General features: G+C 42.7%; 1 protein-coding gene across 1 annotated transcript in view; it reads right to left on the bottom strand.

The window, feature by feature from the left end:
- chl1b (cell adhesion molecule L1-like b) overlaps window positions 1-11439 on the bottom strand; it is a 66428-nt gene extending 54989 nt beyond the window's left edge. Inside the window, exon 1 of the mRNA XM_083970983.1 lies at window positions 11290-11439. The gene's annotated coding sequence lies outside the window, so the exon portion shown is untranslated. The remainder of the gene's footprint in view (window positions 1-11289) is intronic.
- Window positions 11440-12368: the final 929 nt, after the last annotated feature.

Raw genomic sequence — 12368 nt, 5'->3', positions numbered from 1 at the left:
AAAACAAAAAAACACACGCCATCTTTTCCCAACCTTTAAATGAAGATAAACAAGGACCGGCTCCTCAATAAGCCTCCTTTGATGATTCAAGGGGTGGTTGAAAGAAGACCTCACAACAAATGCACTCATGGTGGCTCCCAGCTCAGTGGGTTATTGCGTCCTGCGTCTTGCTTTAAAGCAGGAACAAAACCAGTGAATTCATCTCTCTTGATTTAATTCATGTGTTCACACCCCCCCAAGTCTCAGATGAGCCCTGAATGTGCCGAGGCAGCAGAACGGGGACAGCCATTAGTGTCCACAGTGGTGCAGCTCTAATGATGATGGCTGTGGACTTGCTGTGCTCTGCATTATGGGAACCAGAGCTTCTGGCTCTGGTCAGACTGGAAGAGGATTCCCCAGCATGCTCTAGTGTAGATAGTAGCCTTGTTGGATTTAGGGTGTCAAGACCAGAACCAAACGACTCAAAACAACATCCCTTTGATGCGGACACGTATACCTTTGATCAAACCAGTTTCCCTCTCTCTTACATGTACGTTTACGCTGCTTTTGAAGTCCAAAGCAAAAAAAAAAAAACACATCTACAAATTAACCAAATCAAAGCAGTGAAATCCAGTGCAAAACCTGAGCTTTCTACCTGGGTGCTGTTTACTGACCGTGGAAAAGGATGAAAGCTGTGCCATCAGTTTAATGTTACCACCTCCTGCTTTAACACGGCAGCAGGAAACTGGAGCCATGCAGGCTTATAAATCAGCCCCTGTGTATGCGGGTGGGGGCATTTTGATACCATTTCCCCTGCTTTATTGGGAAAAACAAATCCCTCTACAGTTGCTGTCGGGGACAGTGTCTGGTCTCTTCAGGCTGAGCATTGTAATGGACTCCCCCGGCCTACAGCTATGCTTACGGTTGACTTGATCAATATTGGTCCCTGTTTCACAATTCACAGAAAAATAAACAGATAGATGTGACTCCACAGGCAACGCACACTCACCTTGTAACACTGTACTCCTCTAGCCACATATAAAATGAATCACCACACAGACAGTAGATGAATATCCATTACTCACGCCACATATTCAGTGTGTTTCTTTCCCTTCAGGGTAGTAATCATGCAGTCACAAAGTGATGTAGGAGGGTCCGGGCCTGAGAGCTTTTTTGACTAATTCTTTCTATCACAGCTGCTCTACCATCTGTGTTAGAAAACCATGTAGAGAATTTAAATTACGATTACAACCACAGCCAGTATGTGTAAAATTATAATTCATAGACTAATAGTGTATAAACAAGCAATTAAACAACTTTATAAGTTGGTCCAAGAAAAGATGTTGTGAAGTTAAATGTGTGCAGGTTAACGTTTTGAGTGACACCACCACACACGAAGTGCGAGGAACATCGCTGTGGTGATTTACATCTCCCTGATGCAGCGGATCAAAATAGCGCTGCTGTGAATGCTGGGAAAATCCTCCTCTCTTTAGTGGGATGCTAACATGACTCTGTCAACTTGCAAACACGGCATCAGTCGTTCTTTGTTGAGCTAAGACACAGCTCTCCCACACACACTGGAGAGGGCTCATTGTTTTTTTCACTCGCTTTGAATGAGTCTTTACACTCTGCTCATGTAGCGAGTAAGAGCAGGGATGTTGTTTACTTCATGATGGAGATGGCTGAACCCAACCCCAATGAGGAGCAGCTTTGGTCTAAACAGGATTGAAAAATGAGGGCTGTGTAAAAGAGGGTTAAAACAGTGTCCACTGTTGCGAAATCGGCATGAAGGCTCTTTGAGAGGCAGCTGACGATGTCCGTGCTCACTGGAAGGAATGCAGTCTGTTCTATTATAAACAGGGGAAGAGGCTGCCAGTGGACTGCCCTTCATAGAAAGGCACAATACACAGGGTTAATAGCAGTACTTCTGGCACACTTTTGACCCCGGCTAAAATCCCATCGCACTGCAGGTGGTAAAGAAAAAAGGGGGGCTCAAGTATTAAAGAGGCCTCTGTGTGTTGGTAATGACATTCGACACGGAGCGCAGGAAGACCTGCTCGTAACCTTCAAACCCTCTGTACCTCTTCCACCAATGAACCACAGGAAGAAGCAAAGCCATCTGTAACCTTGGTCTTGGCTGCAAATGGAGACCCGGGGACTGCTCGGCACTAGGGGATGTGATCCAAATGTTTCGACAGCAGGTGAGTTACGCCACACGGCAAGAGCCAAGGGGCCTATACAGCACCAGTTCAGCAAGAAGACAAGCACCCTGAGGGGAATCAGACCTGCAGACCTGAATTTCACGAGGGCATGTTGGCCACCGGTTCACCCACTTCAGTCTCTGAATCACAAGTCCATGACACAGGGTGGAAACTGTGGCTCAGCTGGAGAAAGTGGCTGTTAGAAAGGAATTACTGAGGCATAAAATGGTTTAAAAACAGAAGGTATGAATTTGTTATGTATCGTGGAGGGAGGGTGCACGTGAATTCACCGGCTGTCAGAAAAACTGACAGACCTCAAGGCTAATAGTGTCAATTATAGTCACTGTCTGGGGTGATCTGTGCGAGCATCCTGCGTCAAACTGTCACTCTCGTGATCCCATCACATCTCCCACCGTGGTCTCCTAAATTATTATGACCCCTGCAGTGCTGGCAGAGCTCTTATTCAACATTTTTTATAAGCTGGATAAATCACAGAGGTGACATCACCATGACTTCAAAGAGCTTCAGATTAATAAATCTATTTTTCAAGTTAAACAGGTGTAATTCCCATTTTTGCTGACACTAAAGCGCATGCAAAAACTGTGTGAGAAACACGTCAGTTTGCATTACAAGTCAGTGTGATATGTAGCGCCAACAGTCCCACATGCACAGCTCTGTCGTAGTGTTCCTCTCACCTCAGTAGAAGAAATGGAAATAAAATTTGACTAAATTCCTACAACAACATTCAGAGTTCATTTTACTCGCCAATACGAAGACATTTTTTCTTCTAAGCTACAGTTAATTCATGAGAAAAGCCATCACGCATGACTGACCAGAATTTAATCTGCAGTTTTGAAAGAATTTGTAAGACACTAGTGGTCCGTCTGGGGCTGCTGTGTGATTTCGGTGCACTATGAAACAAAGTTACCGTAGACCACCATTTCACAGAATAATAATCCTGCTTCTGTTATCATACTTGGAGCAGATGCAAGAGAATTAGAAGCAAAGCCGTCGACGAACGTGTCACTCTCTCAAGAAAATAAATGATGGTGGCATGAAGTCAATTTAAATGCAAATGTGAGTGTTAAAAACAACAAACTGCCTAGAGTGCTGTATCTCAAGGAGTTCTAGTGATGAAGGTGAATCATACAAGTGAAGACCACCTGCTGACTGGAAGTGAGCCATGGAGAAGTGAGTGTCCAAGAGCAAAATAAAAAAAACAAAACAATGAAAAACATGCCTGTGATACATGTCACATGAAGACTGATGGGAGCATTTCCAGGCTGAAGCCCAGGATATCAAAGCAGGATTCCACTAGGATCACCTCTATTGATCTGTTTTTGTTTCTCGAAGCCACTGCCTCAAACCTTTAAGCCATTTCAAATTGGCAAAGCACTCACACTGAACGCCTGTAGGTTTCCTCTTACAAAGACTTAACAACTTTGACTGAGCACAAAAATTGTGACTCCACTGGTTCACTTGGAACCCAGACCAGATTAAACCCAGATTTTTAATATGGCCTACAGATGCCTGCAGTAGAGCCAGATGTAATTGCATTTCCTGTGCTGGGGGAAAAATCACTCTGTCTTACTCTAATTTGATAGTTCACTTTATCAATGTCTTTTAAGTATAAAATATGAGTGAAGCCTACATAAAACAATTTGTTGGAGGATAAGTGGATTCTACATTGATGAATGTTTACTGACAAACCACTACAGCTGCAAAGCACTAATATTATCAGTATATTATTAAATATTGGGTGGTTTAATATTAATAGAATCAAACAATTGTCTGTTCTTTCCATGTTAAATGTTAAATAAATGAGGACCTGAAATTTTTTCAGGTTGTTAATCTAACTGTAAGAGTTTACAGTGTATTCTGTGTTTTTCTTTCAGTGTAGAAGTTCACACAAGACTAAACATACAAAAATGCATGGTTTTCTAACTCTCAGGCTCATGGCCAAGAGAAGGACCTTGCAGCTGTATTTCTGTAAAAGAGAAAAAACCCTTCAAAGTTTTGTCTACTGTGGAAATTCATTCTATTCCCTCTATTTCTAAGACAGACCTTTACAAATCTATACTGTGATCTGCTGTCTCTACTGTCATCTAAAGGTCCAATCTGTTGCATTACAGTCTTTGCATGCTACGGTCTAAAAGGAAAATAATTATTATTAATTCAAATTATGGAGGATGCTTAACTGGTTGGCATTTCATAATGAGCACTACACTCAGAATTAGCATTACCCTCGTAGTTGTTCAGGAAAGGCTGCATTACACTGATTAGCTAATGCAATTAAACAGTATTTACCCATACCACTGCCCTGTTGCGTGTTCCAGTGTTTTGTGACTAAAATGCTTAGTAATTTAGTAGCGGGCTGTTTTTTTTTAAGCCTCAGAATAATAACAGTACTACCTAACCAGAATGAGACATTGTGACTGGTCTCAATTCTACAGCAAATCCATCCCCCGATAGTCATTAAAAATCCATTGTAAACCGCAGAAAATGTTACAAGGTGAGGTCTTTTGCAACGCGATATGGGGCCATAAAAACGTGCTCTGGCAAGAAGTCTTGTTTCCTACCCAAAAGAATCTAGAGGTGTAAAAATAATGAGGTCAAAAAGGTGTGTAGTTCATAACGGCTGGTCTGCGGGTCACACTTGTAAAAATGGAGAGCGGCGCTCCCCCAAGCTGATGAATTAATTTGGATTCGTACCAGCTTGGCAAGATCTTTCACTCAACATTTGCTCAGAGTGGGTGTGAGTACATTAAGAAGGAGGCATGCTGAGTTCTGACTCTTGGAAGGAGACCCTTAAGGACAAGTGCAAAGACTCCCAACAACTATTTCAGCTCTCAAAATCTGCTGAACATGTAAGTTATGAGGAAAATAGTCCAGTTCTGCCACAGATAGGAGGGCTGTGCACCTGCAGTAAAATACTTCAATGGTGTAGCTAATGGACAATAACTAGACAGTGCTGCAGGACCAGGCTGTCTCCATTCAGTTTATATTGGGAAGGAAGGTCTAAAAAATATTTTGTTTATTTGTTGTCTGCACATTGTGATTGAACATAAAATGACAATCTGAGGCAAATCAACCAATACAACCACTACAAGAGGAAACAAAACAAGAACTATGCTACTTTCTCATAGCCGACTTAGCTAATTGACCACTCAGAGGCTCAGCCTCTTTGTTTCATCATTCTAATCATGCTTGATCTGCCCTCTAATCCCCCATTTGGAGGATAGCGCTGTGCTTGACTCTGGGCCTCAATGGGCCAGTAAACAGCCTCTTACTATGCAGAGCAAGTGCCCGGCTCACATGTTCACACCGAATCAACATACATGTAGCTGCACTGGCTTGGGGCTCCCAGCAGTCCACTTACAGTACCCAGCGGAGCCCAGCACAGTGTAATGAGATCCCTGGGGACGCCTCTGGACACTGCTGCCCCGCACAGCAGACCCTGTCGCACACACACACACGACCCACCTACTTCTACACAGGCTGTTACAGCATTTAAGGGACACATTATCTCATACAAATGATCAAGTATTGATTTGTAAGGTACCGCATCACATCTGAATGTGCAGGGGGGAGGGGAATGGGGTTCTGAGTAAAAAATAAAAATAAAAAGTCTGTATGCCAGTATCCTATTCTGACATTTTATTTTGCTGGTCCAGACTTTAAATTTGTATTCAGAGAAAGCAGCCATTTGAGATTTGTACAGATGAAATGCAATCTGAAACCAGCAAAGTAATGAGCTAGATAAAGAAATATCTGTTTGATGGATGTAATATTAGATGACTATATACACAATCATGCAGCTTAATAGTTGCAAAATGTGTTTGAGGGATTAACAATTAGTGAATTAACTGACAAAAAAACTTGAAATTTAAAATTAATAACTAAATTATCAACCTAAAATGCAAAGCTCTAAGAAATACCAAGTCAAAGCTTACAATAGTCTTGGAGCTTTACAAAAGGCAACTGGACTTCCATGTGCCTTTTATAAAGCTCTAATAGATACCATAGCTAAGATACAGTTCCTTAGAGCTTCACAAAGGCCACTGGATTTGCTGGAGGTTAAGAGCTGAATGGCTGAATGGAGTGTAGGCCTTTGGGCTGCTGCTTGGACAAAGCATGCTTTTTGCACTATGGGAATTTGTACTGAGCAATTGGTACTGGCCAACAGTACCAACCTCACTAGCATTATAGTATAAGGCGTGTTTCACTTCTGTCTCGTATGTCCTCTGCCTGTCACACATGTCCTCCCCTCATCCTTGGTGCCCTTCACTTCCACGTCCCAAGGGTCTCCTTCCAACCTTATCCATGAAGCCATACACAATACCCTTCATGGGACACAAAGCCAATGACACCACGTTCCTCTGTTCCATTCTCTACATTTGTCAGTTTTATTTCTATGCTCTTTGTTCCTTTTTTCTCTGTATGCATGAGTTATCCCAAATTGAGCCAGCAATTGAAATGGAAATCATCCCTGGATCCCGGTGACTTTAAGGCAATAACTTCTTACTCTTTGGGGCATTGCTGTCATGTTTGTTGTTCCTGGGTGAATCTTATGGTTGTGCTGCCCTTTTCACCAAGGTTTTTAACATAAACATTGGATTTAGAGGATATGTTCCCTGTTATTCAACAGCGGCATTATAAATCTGAGCAGGCACACAAGAATCGGGACAATACGATTGGAAAATGAGTTTGGAGCTGACAGCGGCGCACATGGGGATTAGAATTGCTCTCATAAAACATCCCCTTATTGGTTCTCTTTACTAGTTATGGTTTTCATGTGAGCATAATCTCTGTTGATTAATTAAACACAGAGAATTACAATTCTGAAAACCCTATGAGGATGGGTATCAGGGCAAATCACAGGCTTTGCATTGAATACAACAGAGGATGTAAAGAATTCCCACGAAAGAAGCATTCACAAAAAGCCCAGGGGTAAGGATGTAAAACACAACAAGTGGATGCTGTCGCTTGGACACAACAATAAAGAGATATCCTCCGTTTTTTTCTGAATGGCGACATGCAAGCACGAAATGTAATGAAAGGCATGAAAAGCACACAATCCTCACAGCTGGCAACAAACAATATGTCTGGGCTACATGTTGTTTATGAGGACAACATTGGGCTAAACTCCACCCTCAGGCGCAGACATATCCATAACACATTGCCAGCGCTGGCTGCTGACCTCTCATTCCCTCCTGCTGAGAAAAGAGGCGCTGAACACACGAGATAACATTGACCTCACTGCGGGTTTGTCCTTCAGTATTAACTTCACTGATTAATTGTCCGTGCAGCTCCAGAAGCCATTGATCACGTTCACCCAGTGGCTCCTGATGATGCATTGGCCTGTTAAATAAGAAATAAACCTTGATTTCTGATGATCAGCAGCCTCTTATCTTCACATCCTCCTCCATTCCCATCAGAGGCTGTGAGGAGGGAATCATCACCGATGCTCTCTCTCTCTCCTATCTCTCTCTGCTCTCAACTGGCCAAAGGTATCATTAAAAATCTGATAAATAAATATGCACATTGCCAGACAGCAGACAAGGAAATGAATATTTAATGTAACCAAACACATTTCCAGAGCATGCTGGCTAGAATGTGCCTTTTCCGGCTGTCAGTAAGTGACAAACATGAAAGGGGTGGTGGTGGTGGGGTGGTGTTCAGGTACGATGGCGCTGCAGCACTCTCAACTCTGCCTGCAGCACAGAGAGCACGAATCGTCACTGTAATTGCTTGTAGTGCTGGTGCCTGAGCTGAACCTCAATTAGGGCCTGGGTACTACTTGCTAGGCTCCACACCTTCCCGCCGCATCCGCCAGCTACACTTGGACACACACTGTTAACATCTCAACTCCAAAAGGTATCACTGTAGTGTTTGTGTTTGTTATCAGAGTTTAGGTTTTACACTTGGTATCCACGAATCAACCTACAAACATAGTCTTCACTGTTTTTTTTTTAAATCATCACACCACACACTCTAGATAGGGCATCTTAAATGGACGATTAGACTGATATACCAATTCACTCCTGCTCTCTAATCTCTAATAGCCATCTGATACTCCTGATTCAATCCAAGAGACTGAATTATAGCCTGAAATTACACCACTGATGCTGATAAGAGATGCATCTACTCATGACTGAGCAGAAAACACATTTTAAAGTGGTTTAAATTCACAAAGATTCACAGACAGAAGCTAAACCTTCAAAATCATATGTGGTAAATTCAGGTTCCAGTTTTGGTTGGCTCGTCATACACCGATGTATAACTGAAGCTGCACTGAGTCTTCATGCATACATCTGTCAGTGTGCACTGTTTAAGGCCAGGTGTATACAGCCCCACCATTAAGAAATGTCTCTCTCTCTCCCTATCTCCTTTTCATTCTCATGCACAAAGGACAACCCACCAAGTTTCGAGAGCACAAACAGGCCTGCATCACCGCAAACACACACCTGTATGGGGTAAAGACAAAATCACAGCTTGCCTCCATCTTTCACATCTTCAGTGCACCTCTTGCCTCCGAACAAGTTTTTGATGATCGCGCAAAAAAAAGATGAAAACAACACAGCGAGACGCAGGCTCCGGCGCTTTTTATCGCTCGTCTGTGTGACTGAGTTTCAATCTGTTTTTCGGCAAAGACAGCCAGATATCATACTGTGACGTGCAGGAGGAAAGTCTGATCCAAACAGTTACCATAACTGGGTGTTTTCTTGACACATGAGCAGACATTTGTTCCTGGTTGAGTCTGCCAGCCACTAACATATGAAGACTGAGTCTGTCTGTAGCTACAAAGGATGTTCTGTTTCCTGCATTTTGTAATCTAAATGATTAAAAGGATGAAAAAGGTCCATGAAATGTGCCAGGTTGGAGCTGCATATTAAGTGGCGAGAGGGGCTGGCTGACATGGACCGGCTGGGAGATGGTCGACACTTCGCTTGTCCAATTACTGGCTCTCGCTCAAATTGTTTGGTGAGAAGCATTCGACCTACTTCTGGACACAAAGCACCACTGCCCTGAATACAGAGAGGCTGGGGACCACGTGTGATGACAAGTGCCATTAGGAGCTCTTGTCTTTGGCCTAGAAATTAAATTCAGGCAACTTACCTGCGATAATTCTGGCAACGCTGGAGAACTTACGTGCTTTTGGCACGGGGCTGCTGGGAGGAGCAGGGGGGCAACATAAATAGGATCTGCTCCTCCTGAAGAGCAGCTTGAGATGATTATATTCACTAATGGCTGTCTGACCTTCAGAAGGTTGTGTTTAACATTAAGCAGCAGCAGGATCAGAGTCAGGAGTGGCAGCACCACTAGCACTACTACGACTAGTAGCAAAAGCTGTAGTGAGGAGTGTGTTTACTACAATGGGACCGCATTTCTTGATTTTTTGGGAAAATGTGCCACAGACTGTGTTCCAGACGATATAGGGCAGGCTGAGTGTGTTGAGAACAATGAAAGAAAGGCATCAAAAAGAATACAAATATCAAATAATGGGTAAACTGTGTAACGTTTCTTTGTTTCCTGGGATCCCCTCAAAGGCATCATCTGTAATGAGACACCACACAACTACGACAACAACAACAACAACTGAGAAAACCAACATTCGAATGCGCAGCACTTCCACAGTGTGTGATAAATTTGCATACATTGTAAATATTCATATTGAGGGAATCACTGTGTTAACCACGTGAGATATATCTGATCTATAAATGCAACAAACACATCAAACATGCAAGCAACAACTGCTCCATCCACATCCCCATCAATTACCAAAGCTATAGGTAACAACCACAACACCAATCTACTGAAATGTCAGTGTAATGTGATTTTAATCACACTCATTGAAGTCTCATCAGTCATTCTAATCTTGTGCCATCCACGCCTCACACTTGTGCAACAGCAATGCATGTAATGACGAGCAATTACATTAAGTGTGAAAGGGGATTAAAGTAAACCTAGGTTATTTTGACTGCTCTAAAAGAAATTCTCTCTGCAAAGACAAATAGTTAGTGGTTTGTCACAGGCGCCAGCTACAAAGGAAGTCCTGAAAAGGGGGATTCTTTACTTTATTCTCAAGAATAAAACAACCTTTTGGAGACTTTCGATGTTTTTTCCTAGTGCCACTTGACAACACTTACCTTTTTCACAGTGTAAGAATAAATCTGCTGAAATGGCACTTGCTCTACACTGAAATCTGCACAGTAAAATGTTGCTGTAGTTCAACCATCAGCAGTCACAGATGTCTGCTCATGCAATTTTTTTTTCTTCCCCCCTCTTCTATACACAACTGTCCCTCTATGCCGGCCACGCCGCAGAAATCTGCTGCCAATACAAAAATGAGAAATATGCTGTTCAACCACATTGGGTGACAAGGTATGATTCAGTTCTGCGGTTTCGGTATTCAGCATGAGAGAGGCAGTGATAAGCAGGCTGAGATCATTACATGAGTGATGGGCAGTGTGGTGGAAAATAAGAAGAAAGACAGTGTGATGTGCACTCACTGATTGTTATCAGGCACTCACATAAATAGGTAATAAAAGAAATTAACTTTTGCCGCAGAGATACATTAAAGCATTCCCATCAGCTCTAATACCACCTGCATCCTTGCATCACATAGTTAATGTAAAAAATTTAATATGATAGGTTAAGCTTAAATAAAAATTGGAAAAAATAAAAAAGGAGGGGTGGGTGGGTAGTGCCTCTGCAGGTGGGTAAACCAGGTTAAGCTAGCTTAGCCCCTCCACTGGTTCCCCTCCTCTCATCTCTGCTTGTGACTAAACTGAAAGTCTACTTATTAAAAATGAAGATAAAACATCAGTCGTGACTACACTTCCCTACAACACACCCCTTCATCTCACCTCACCTCTCTTAATTTTAATTTCCAGCCACCTGCAGCGACACAGGATCGACAATTTCTGCACAGGTGCCCGCTCAACCCGTGTTTTACCAGCTGAGAGCTCCGTGTTTCACAGCTTTCAGCCAACATTTCTAACAAGTGTGCAACAACAACTGACAACACTCAACAATGTGTTGGGTGCATGGGGGGAAAAAATAACAATTACAGAGTACAGAAAGAAAAAAAAATGTGTCAACTCACGTTCAGGTGGAAGTCATGCCGTGGCAGGCAGCCTCTCACAAAAGTTGATTTTCCTCCTCCGCTGGAAGAAGCAGACCGGGCAGAGAGGGAGGTCTGACTGTTCACGCCGCTTTGCCTCGCAGTGAGCCGGAGTAGCTACCTCCTCTCCTCTCCTCCCCCTCCCCTGCTGGATGCTACTATCCCCCACCACACTCACACACACTCCCTCTCTCTCTCTCTGTCTCTCTCACTCACACACCCTCCTCCACCTCCCCGCCTCTGTAAGAAAAAAGTAATAGCAGTTTCTTCCTCCTCCTCCTCCACAAAGACAGAGCCGGAGAAAAGAAAGAAGGGACCCTATCGTAGTCAATAGGTTTTTACAAAATCCCATGGCAACGTAGAAAAACCGTGCGCAACTTCCCCACGTTGTGACCGGGTTAAAGCGCTCCCCAGCCCCCAAAACAGTGACAGCGACATTATTCCCAAGCTCCGGAATAAGCGGCTCTGACTGGGAGGAAAACGGAGCACTAAACTCTGCTGCTGCTCAAATATGGATGAGATGAAATAACGTTTACATTTACTGTGGGTCCAGTAGACCATGACATGTTCACTGTCTGCTGTATTAAGCATCATAATATTGTTGTGTAGGCTAGGCTACTAAATAACTGGATGTTTTAGTTTGTTATTTATTCATTTATTTAGGCCTATTGGTCTTTTTTTTTTAATTCATAACTTGCATTCAAGGCATGTTCACAGTTAAATGGTAAATATCTCGCCCAAGGACACCTGAATAATGCAGGAATAACGGAAGAGTGACAATTTTCATTCATAATATCCAGCATTTTCTCCCAGAAGTCTCTGTTTCCGCAATAGGCTATAAACAACATGGTCTCAAGAGATTTTGATTTTAGTGCATAAACCTTATGGATATTGTAGGCTGAAACTAAAAGATATCTGAAAATGATTTAACTACAAATACTTTTTAATTTAACTTGAAGTAGGATTTTGTGACATCGCAACCATGTAAATTAGACATCTTCACTTTCACCATCACTTAACTCTGATATTCATATGCACACACACACAGTCATTTATTTCAG

This window comes from Trachurus trachurus (assembly GCF_905171665.1).
Source record: "Trachurus trachurus genome assembly, chromosome: 5".
NCBI classification, from domain to species: Eukaryota; Metazoa; Chordata; class Actinopteri; order Carangiformes; family Carangidae; genus Trachurus; species Trachurus trachurus.
Note: the sequence above shows the minus strand (reverse complement) of the source record. Positions and strands in the feature narration are given on the sequence as shown.